The 10,394-nt window shown below is 44.4% G+C and overlaps 1 protein-coding gene across 1 annotated transcript in view; it reads left to right on the top strand.

Moving 5' to 3' along the window:
• Window positions 1-517: 517 nt before the first annotated feature.
• HECW1 (HECT, C2 and WW domain containing E3 ubiquitin protein ligase 1) overlaps window positions 518-10,394 on the top strand; it is a 401,044-nt gene continuing 391,167 nt past the window's right edge. Inside the window, exons 1-2 of the mRNA XM_042914353.1 lie at window positions 518-559; window positions 1,549-1,631. The gene's annotated coding sequence lies outside the window, so the exon portion shown is untranslated. The remainder of the gene's footprint in view (window positions 560-1,548; window positions 1,632-10,394) is intronic.

Genomic DNA, 10,394 nt, shown 5'->3' with positions numbered 1-10,394 from the left:
TGATTGGTTCTGTATATATTGGTTCTGTATATATTGGTTCTGTTCCTTTGTCATTCTATTTATCTCAGGAATTTTTTATAGTCTATTTATCTACCAGTATCTCCTCTTTCCTTTTTACTTACTCATAAACTCTGACTTAATTTTAGGATGATCCCAGTTTAAAAGCTTTATTTCCCAGTCTTCCTTGCAGATAGAGGTAGTCATATGACTCAAAAGAGCGGACCTACGCCGGCCGACTCCATCTTGTTCTGTGTCCTCCACCTTGAGTGACTATGTCCCCGACATGCCCCCTTTCCGGGAAAATCGCAGAACCACGCCTCGTCCCCTTGAGTAACCTCCCGCTCACCCGTTCAAACTTCCCCATCAAAACACACCTGGCGACCTGCGTAACAGGACTCCGACCCTTCCCCGGCCAATCGGCTGAGGCCACGACCCTTCCCCAGCCAATCAGCTGAGGCCACAGCCATTACCTCACCAACTGCCCTTAGACCCCTATAAAACCTTTGTGCTTTTGAAACTCGCTCTCTCTCCCCGGCATCTCACCGCTGCGTCAGTGCAGGTAGGGGATTGAGCTGGAGCTAGCTCGAGTAAAGGCTCTTTGCTTTTGCATGGGACTCGGCTCCCTGGTGGTCTTTGGGGATCACGAATTCTGGACATAACAATGACATACTTGAGTCCAGTGAGATGTACATGTAAGTCACTGGGTGGGACTTCTGTGGAAGCTCTTTAAGGAGGGGGGCTCACCCATCTGGCATGCTGCATTTGCCCTCACTCTTCTTCCGTGTTATTCTGGAATGTGCTCCTGGTGGCTGGAGTGCCAGCAGCCATCCTGTGAGCTGGGGAAGAAAGCCACACACTAAAGCTGGTGGAAGAAGGCCTAAAATAAAGTCCGGGACCCTGGCAGTGTAGCTGCCAGAAATGTCATCTTTGGACTTCTTCTCACAGGAGAAAAAGCAAACTTGTCTCTTGGCTAAGCCACCATGAGTGACTTGTTTTGTTTTGATCGGTATCTTTGAACAAATTCCCTCTCTGATAAACAAATGCCTCTTTCCTAAAGGTAAACTGTCTACAACTATCATCTTCTCACACACTCCTTTGCCCCCCCCCCCTTATTTTTGTATTCTTAAAGAACTTTTTATTTCTTTTCTACATCTGTAATTTGAATTTCCACTCCAAAGCAGACTTTATTTCTCTTACTGCTTTTTAATTTTTCTTGATTTAATCCCCAATTTGAGCCATATCTTTTTTTTTAATTTTAATTTACATTTCATCCAGTTTCTCTTTTGATCTCTGAATATAAGTTTCTCTTGAAATTTTTTCTTAAGTTCTCTTTCACCTCACCTCCCATGTGCATCCACAAGGCCTTTTGCACACTTGCTACATCTATTCAGAATGCAAAATAGATTCAGTGTAGGCTTTTCTCCTATTTGCTGTACCTCCTCTCAAAGTACACTTTTCTCTGAATTCCCTGTTGTCTGCCTGTCATCAGTTTTCTTTTTGGTTTTTTCACCTTTGGACAGTAAAACCATCTGGGCTGATGTTTTCCAGGGGCACATGGTCCTGTCTGTTCTCCTGGGTTCTGTGTGTGTCCTGCCCGAATCAGAGGAGTGCCAATATTACCCAGAGGCAAGGTAAAGTACCTACCTGGCTCCAGCCAGGTTTTAGTGCCTCCTTGGCATTTATCTACTGGGGTTTATCTAGCTTCCCAAGGTTAGTGTGTGTGGCTGTGTGATCACCGAATGGAAATTGGTTCCTAGATCACAATAAAAAGGGGCGAACTTGTAGGACTCTTCCTCTCCATTCCCAAGGGAGGCTGATTCCAATCCTAGGGCAGATGACACCCCTGCGTGGTGCTCCTTCCTCAGCGGGGCTGAAATAGAGGGAGGTGCTCCCATCTCCGTGCAGACAGATCACCTGAGCAAGCAGGTTCTCCACAGTGCTGGAGGAGCCAGACACGTTTTCTGGGGGCGTGTGGCTCCTGCTTCACTTCTGAAATAGGATGGTTTGCCATTCCTCCTGTTTTCTTCAGAGTCACCCTCTGAACAGACCACAGTTTTGCAATCCAGCCCATCCACACTGCAGCTGAGAGGGATTTCTTCCAGAGAGCTGGAAATACTGATCGGCCACATGATCAATTTCCAGCACCGTGCTTTCGGGAGCATTACCATTGATGGAAGCCCACTCACACTTGTTTTAGTGGTGGCCAAATCAAGCCCAGATTTTCCAGACCTGAGTCTGATCCTGCTGAGATTTAAAGGCATTTCATCCGAGGCATCCTTTTATTACTTCAAGTTTGATATGTATAAGGCCAAATTTATGACTTCTCCTGGCAATGACATTGTAATTCTCCTGGCCCTTAAAACTTGTAGTTACATAGTTAGACCCATGTCCAAGTTAACATATAGGAGGTAAGCAGCCAGACACAAGAAGCATTGCCTTCTAGATACCTTTGAGGTTGTTCAGAATTCCACCTGCATCTGGTCCATTCTCATTGTTGCCACTCTTGTGCAGGATTTCATCACTTCATATCTGAATCAGCAAAGGAGCATTCCCGCTCACCTCCTTTATCCTGTCTCTTCTCCCCGTGCTCGCCCCAAGCACATCAATTCCGGGTTCATCTTCTTTAGACAGAACCTCAGTCATGCTCTACTACTTTGCCTGGGAACTGCTGTGTCCTTCCTTTGATCTGTGGTATCAGGTTCAGAGCCCGCCCCCCCCCCCCCCCCATAGCTGGATTCCACGTTCATCTGCCTGTAGTGATTCCCACTGTTGTCGAGGACGGATACTCATTAGCAGATCTCACACACCCGTTCAGTGCTCATCCTCAGCTCTTAAATCTTATTTATGATGTTTGGTTCCCCCCTGCCCCCCTCCTGGAATATTTTCTCCATTCTTTATCACTAGTTTGGATTCTACCCCTTCCCAAAGACCAGCTCAAATCCAGTGATCAGATTGTTCTGTAACCAATGCGTTTCAAAAAATGATTGTGGCCATTATAAATTAAGTAGGGTTTATGTACATTTGGAAATAATTTCACCAGATTTGTGTGTTGCTCCTTTTACATCACTCTCATCTAAGTGTCTCATTGCACAAATGAATGAGCAAAAAGAATGGGCAATAAATAGACAGTCTTTTTTCCTGGCACTAAAAGTCAGGATAAAAACCACCCGACTTTGAGAGGTAATGCAAGAACATGCCATCCTTCTCTGTAGGTTGATATTGTGCTGCTCAGGTGGGCATGACCCATTGTATGGGCACTATTGGAATGCTTGGTGAAATTCTCATTTTGTGCTCTATACTTTCTTGGCACAGGTAGTCAGTGGCTTAATCTCTGCTGAGGGTTGAATGCCTCTTTATCGAAAACATGAGTTTTTGTTTTTTCTTTTTGGTTCCTGAAGCACAGATTGCTCTAGCACTGCCAGTAAATTAATCATGAAGCACCAGGTGGTTTTTCTTCCGGGAGGCAGGAGTTTAGGGTCTTTTTGGTGGAGTTCATTTATCACGTCCTATTGCCCACATTTCTGGTTCCTGAATTGCTGTTACAAAATGCCTGACTTTTCTGTCTGCATATGTACTTGTCTGCATGATCTATTTATCACCCCCATGGAAGCTTCATTTTCCGAATCTATGTCTATGGCATCTGTTTTTAAATTGGTATGGTCTATACATTAGTAAAGACTGCCCTCCCTTTTAGACCAAGTGACCCTTTGTTAGGACCACATATTCTGGAGTTCTTTCCATAAAACTGCTTCTAGGATGAAAATAGAACTGATCCATGGAAAAAAGTTTGGGATTTTCAAGGTCAGATGAGGTGGCTTCAACAAAGAGAAACAGGTTTCTTTGTTGCAGGACTTCTCAGGGTTTTTGGTACACTGGTGTGCAGCACAAAGCTGTAGCAGGACAGGTTGTTGGACTCGGCACCGAGCAGCTCTGATGTGAACTGTGCCTCTGGAAGGGGTCCGGTGACACCACCCCAGAGGGCACTTCAGCGGCATTCCAGAAGTATCTGCCATGAGGCTCATTTTTTTTTTTTTTTTTTTTTTAGAACATATTTTAGAAATAGTCTTTTATGGGACACACCATGTCAAACAGCCTCGGCTGTCGTAAACCCTGTAATCAAGGTAAAATTGGAGTTTTGCTAGGGTTTTGCCACCAGTTTGGCTTAAAAGTGCTCAAAAGGCCCCTTCTATAGCATGATGTGTGACCAAGATGCCAGAGCTGGTCTTGGTGCCGTGGGGAGACCATGCTGTGGGAGTCTATTTCCTACAGACTATTACTGTCACATTTTCTCTTTTGTAACACTTGGCATTTCAGCTTTGCTTTAACATGGTATTTTTCACCTTGCTTATGCCATTTTAATTTTTTCTCTTTTTGCTTCCTTGTCTATCTTACTGAAATAACTTCCTTTTTTTGTAATTTTCCTGCTTTTGATTTTTTTTAAATTTTCCTTGATTTAGAAGTTTAACACCCTTTCTCTTATTCTTCTCAGCTTTCTAGTCTTTTCTTTTTTATTATTATTATTTTTTAATGTTTATTTATTTTTGACAGAGAGAGAGAGAGACAGAGCATGAGCGGGGGAGGGGCAGAGAGAGAGGGAGACACAGAATTGGAAGCAGGCTCCAGGCCCTGAGCTGTCAGCACAGAGTTTGACACGGCGCTCGAACCCACAGACCTCAAGATCATGACCTGGGCTGAAGTTGGACGCTCAGCCGACTGAGCCACCCAGGCGCCTCTAGTCTTTTATTTTCTTAATTCAACTTCAGTTGAATTTTATCTTAATTGCTTTATCTCATTATTGATTTTGAGGATTTTGTTGGTGAGGGGAAAATTTTCTCCTACCCCTTGTGGTTCTCTTAACTAATCTAATAATTAAATTAACCGAGGACAGATTAACAGGAGAAAAACAAATTTAATTATGTACGTATGAGGGCCCCAGAAGAATATGAGACCCCAAGAAGTGAACAAAGCAGGCAGCTTTTATACCTATAAACATAAAAACAATACATTTCTGAAGAACTGTCCAGACAAAGAAACTTAGGCTCTGGTACTAATTAGTGAACAAAGTAAGCCAAGTTTGTTTACACAACCATCTTGTCCCTGAATTCCCTATCTCTGGCGTCTCTCCACCTCCTGGTACAGGGAGGCTATCCTTCCCATGAGAAAGTGTATTTTCTGCCTTTAGGGGGAGAGAGAAGGGTCAGCATCCTTCTCATATCAGCTCTTTCTCAAGTAATGTTAATTCAGAATAATCAATCAATTAATCAAAAGTGGCATATTCTGGGATGGCCTGCCCTGGATGCTATCAGTTTCATCTTTGGAAAGAGAAGTACAGTGCCCTGCTGCAGGGGGCAACCTTGGGGTCAGAGCATGGGATTTTGCCTGCTCTTTCCACCAGCTCCTCTCTTGAGTATCTTTAGGCAAGCTGTTTGACTCCTGGATATGCCTCAGTTTTCTGATCTAGAAAATGGAGTTAGTGATGAGTTCCTTTAAATGCTGAATGACAAAATGCGCCTAAAGTCCTTAGCCCAGTGCCTAGACGACAAGTGTCGAATGAAAGTTCCTCACAGCTATGTTGATATTACTGCATTTTAAGCGGTTTTATCTCTCTTTGTTGTTAAATTTATACTTGCTTGATATCTTCGATGATTTTCTTTCTTATTTTTTTTCTTTCTATTCGTCTCTAATCTTTGACATTTAGGATTTTGAAATTCATTTTTTAATTTTATTTAATCTATATTTCTCTTCATTAGTTTCTTTCAATATCTCTCAAATGTTGTCATTTTTATTATGGCGTCTCTTTATCTAGCTACATGGAGAAGGATGAGGCAGAGCTGAAATTAAGAGGGTCATAGGACCAATGAGGAGAGCACAGGTTACAAGGGCTTTTTCTTTCACATCAAGCGACTGCTGCCCCTCTGAAAGCTCCTGTGTGTTTTCACGTCAGTTCTCCAGAAAAATCCTACTGTGCTCTACTCATGAATTCCTCCTGAGCAGAGGTCAGTCTTACGTTCACTGTGAGCGGGTCTAAGTGCTGGAGTAATGCTGCTGTTCCCTTGCAGCCCTCATCCACGCCAAGAACTCTCCAGTCTGTCACTTCCGGCTTTCGTCACCCTTAGCTTATCTTTTTTTGTTATTTTTTGGGAAGGTTGTTTCCAAAGGATGTCATGATCAGTCTAGTCTTATACGATTATAATGGTGATTCAATATATGTTGTTCGGTTTTCTCCCACAGATCAGGAGAGCACGACGTAGAGCAGTCTGTCTTGCCCTTGTTTTCTTAGGTAAGGAAAAAGCTGGCTGGTGACATGTCTGTCTGCCAGCACTGGATGGTGACATTTTCCACCTCCATTCCTTGCACCCCCAGGCTGAGCTGCTCTTTGCCTGAATCCACTGAGTGGAGTCCTGAGGAAACTCTCGATTCCACTCCCTAGGGAGCCCCGCCCACCTGGTTCTGGAATCCATCAGAAGTTGCCTGTCCAGGAATTGTCCAAAGGCAAGGAACTTTGGCCCCCTGATCCATCAAACTGCTACACTTGCCGTTGGAACTGAGCGACATGAGGCGATCCGCTGTGCCTTTGGGGCCAGTGGTTTCCTTGGAGTGTGCCTTTCTTGGAATGTAGCCGAGAGCGTAGACATTTCTCTTGGGTTTTAATATCACACGTATGTGAGAAATTTAGATTTTAGAAAACTGATTTCCACAGTTTGTAAGGAACTGAGGAAATAAAAATCTTCTGTAACGGTAGGGAGAACTCACCACCTGAATTATGTCAGCCCCAGAGGGGCCTCTGCCAGACTCTAAATGATACCACAGGATTTTTGCCTCTGGTCCTAATTTAGCCTCTGGCCTTTTGGATGCAATTGACTGCAGTGTTTTATTCCTCCTGAGAAAATGCTCACAATATGTGTGGACTGGGGTCTATCGGTCTGTCTGTATTTATCTGTCGCCCTGTGTTGCACATATTCTATGATGGAGAAAATTCTCTGAGAATCTGAACACTAGGATTGACTAGTATTGGGGTCTGTCTGATTGAGGAGTGGGATGCCTGCTTTTGTTCCTTACCATGTGGCCTGGACTTCCCACATCAGAAATACTTAAGGGACACTAATTTAAAAAGGCAGATTCCGTGCTCCTGGGAGGAGCCCTGGAATCTGTCCCCTGCTGAGGATGTTGCCTAAAATCACCATTTTAAAACAGGTTCCTGGGTGATTCTTATACACACTACAGAGTTCCTCCCGGAGTGCAGTTTTCTCTCCCAAATAGAAACTTCTTAGAAATGGATTCACGCGCAGAATCTACTACAGGGAAAGGCGGCACCAGAGAGGAGCCTGGAGGAAGTTAGCTCCTCCTTGTGCCAGGATGATTTGCTGTTATTTTGAGGAGACCAACCTGCTTTGCTCCTGTTCACAAACAGAGCCAGTGTGCCCTCGTATTCTCAGCTCGGGAGTGACACCAACCACGCTAGCTCCGCACCTCCTACATCCCCCCGCCAACCGCCGGCCTGGCTTCTCTGCCCACCAGCTATGTCTTCTACTGTTTTGTTTTTATACATGGAATTTGACAGCACAGTTTTTGGATGATCTGCCATGCTCAAATATTGGTTCTTTTAGGACCAAATTTCAGCATCCACTTAGCTTCATGTTCCTCATGCTCAGAAATGAGGGGTCCTGACTTGTCTGGGCCCCAGCCCCGTCTGTCACGGAGGATCCTGGCTGTGGGGCTGTTTTCCCTCCCACTGTGAGGGGTCCCCTAGCATGATGGTGCTCCTGGCCAGGAGGACTTGTAGGTGGATCAGGGGACCCATCATAAGAGGGCACTGGCCTGAAGTACCCCACCGAACATGGCACTGTCATCAGCTGGGATGACGGACATCTGGTGCCACATTCATTAGAAAGCTGCATGAGAAGCCCCTGAAACCCTAAGGTCAGGAGAAGATGACCCAGATCATATTCAAGACATCTAGCACCTTAGCCAGCCATGCTGCCCTTCACACTTCTGGCCATACCACAGCTGTGCGAGGGACTCAAGCAACGAGCTCACTCACACTGCACCCCATCTACCCGTGCGTGTCATCGTGTGTCTGGACCCGGCTGGCTGGGACTTGACAGATTGCCTTAGGATATCCTCACGGAGCTTCACCACCAGGCCAGGCAGGAAATTGTGCGAGGCCTCAAGGAAAAGCCCTGAAGTTTTGCCCCAGACTTTGGAGCAGGAGATGGCCAGCAGCCTCCAGCTCCTCCCTGGAGAAGAGCTGTGAGCCTCGGAAGGTTAAGTCCTTAGCACTGGCAGCAAGTGGTTCCACCGCCCTGGGTTCTTCCTGGGCATGGGATCCTAAAGCATTCATGAAACTACCTGCAGTTCCACTGTGGAGTATGACATTGACCGTCCACAACACGTGACATGTATACCAGTGCAGTCTGTCTGGTGGGACCACCCGTACCCAGACTTTGCCAATAGGATGGAAAGGGATCTCCCCACTGACCCCCAGCGTGAAAGGCCAGATCATCGTGCTTCTGAGTGCAGACATCTGCGTAGATCGGTGGTTCCTTCCTGGCCTCACTGCCCACCTTCCAGCAGATGTGGTCAGTGAGTGGGAGAACCACGAGTCCAGCCCGTCCATCGTCCCCCTCAAATGCTTCCAGGCAGATGGCGCATTACCTCCTTTCTTGATGAGACGACACTTGCACAGAAGATGAGATGATGTTGGCATGGATGCATTTATTCATTTTTTGTACCTTGACCCAGGATTTAAAAACTGGAATGCGGAAGGTGGTAGGGGTCAGTTGGAATTTCTGTTCCCCAAAGTTGTGCAATGTGATCGAGTGTTTTGATTGTATGCTTTTTTTTTCAAGTCGTTCCAAATATGAGATGCATTGTTCCAGGAAACTCCTTGCCTTCCAAACACCTCCCCACATCTCCCTAAGGATAATGGCCCAGACCTCGCCCAGTCTGCTCACTAAAGCATTGCTTTTATGTAATTTATGTAGTCCATTTTTTTCACCTTCTGCCTGAATACTTGTTAGTTTCTTTCTTTTATCAACTGAATATCTAATTATTAAAAAAAAATTTTTGTTATGTGTTCTTCAGCTAATATCTTTTTTTTTTTTTTAAAGGTTTTTATTTAGGAACACCTGGGTAGCTCAGTCGGTTGAGCATCCAACTTCAACTCAGGTCCTGATCTCGAGGTTCGTGAACTTGAGCTCCACATCGGGGTTTCTGCTGTCAGTGCAGAGCCTGCTTCATATCCCTTGTTCCACTCTCTCTGCACCTGCCCCGCTCGTGCTCTCTCTCTCAAAAATAGATAAGCATTTAAAAAAATAAATAGTTTTTATTTAAATTCCAGTTCATTAACATACAGTGTTACATTAGTGTCAGGTGTATAATACAGTGATTCAACACTTCCATACATCACCCGGTGCTCATCACAAGTGCACTCCTTAATCTTCATCCCCTATTTAACCCATCCCCCCACCACCTCCCTCTGGTCACCATCAGTTTGTTCTCTATAGTTAAGAATCTGTTTCTTGGTTTGCTCCTCTCTTTTTTCCCCCATGGTCATTTGTTTCTTAAATTCCACCTAAGGGTGCAATCGCATGGTATTTGTCTTTCTCTAACTGGCTTGCACTATATTCACTCTCTAGCTCCATCCATGTCATTGCAAATGGCAAGATTTAATTCTTTTTTTACAATTGAGTAATGTTCCATTGTATATATACCACATCTTCTTTATCCATTCATTAGTTGACGGACATTTGGGCTGTTTCCGTAATTTGGCTATTGTTGGTAGTGCTGCTGTAAACATCAGGGTTCGTGTATCTCTTCGAGTCAGTATTTTTGTATTTTTTGGGCAAATATCTAGTAGTCCAATTGCTGGATTATAGGGTAGTTCTAGTTTTAACTTTTTAAGGAATCTCCATACTGTTATCCAGAGAGGCTGCACCAGTTTCCATGCCCACCAACAGTGCAAGAGGGTTTCCCTTTCTCCACATTCTTGCCAATACCTGTTGTTTCTTGCGTTGTTGATTTAAGCCATTCTGACAGGTATGAGGTGATATCTCATTACAGTTTTGACTTGTATTTCCTTGATGAGCAGTGACGTTGAGCATATTTTCATGTGTCTGTTGGCCACCTGTATGTCTTCTTGGGAAAAATGTCTGTTCATGTCCTCTGCCCATTTTTTAATTGGATTGTTATTTTTTGGGAGGTGTTGAGTTTTATAAGTTTTTTATATATTTTGGAAAATAATCCTTTATCAGATATGTCATTTGCAAATATCTTCTCCCATTCCATAGGCTGCCTTTTGGTTTTGTTGATTGTTTCTTTTGCTCTGCAGAAGCCTTTTATTTTGCTGAAGTCCCAATAGTTTATTTCTGCTTTTGTTTCCCCTTGCCTCAGGA

This window comes from Panthera leo, chromosome A2, assembly GCF_018350215.1.
Source record: "Panthera leo isolate Ple1 chromosome A2, P.leo_Ple1_pat1.1, whole genome shotgun sequence".
NCBI lineage: Eukaryota > Metazoa > Chordata > Mammalia > Carnivora > Felidae > Panthera > Panthera leo.
The sequence above is the reverse complement of the archived record's forward strand: the minus strand, read 5'-3'. Positions and strand labels throughout refer to the sequence as shown.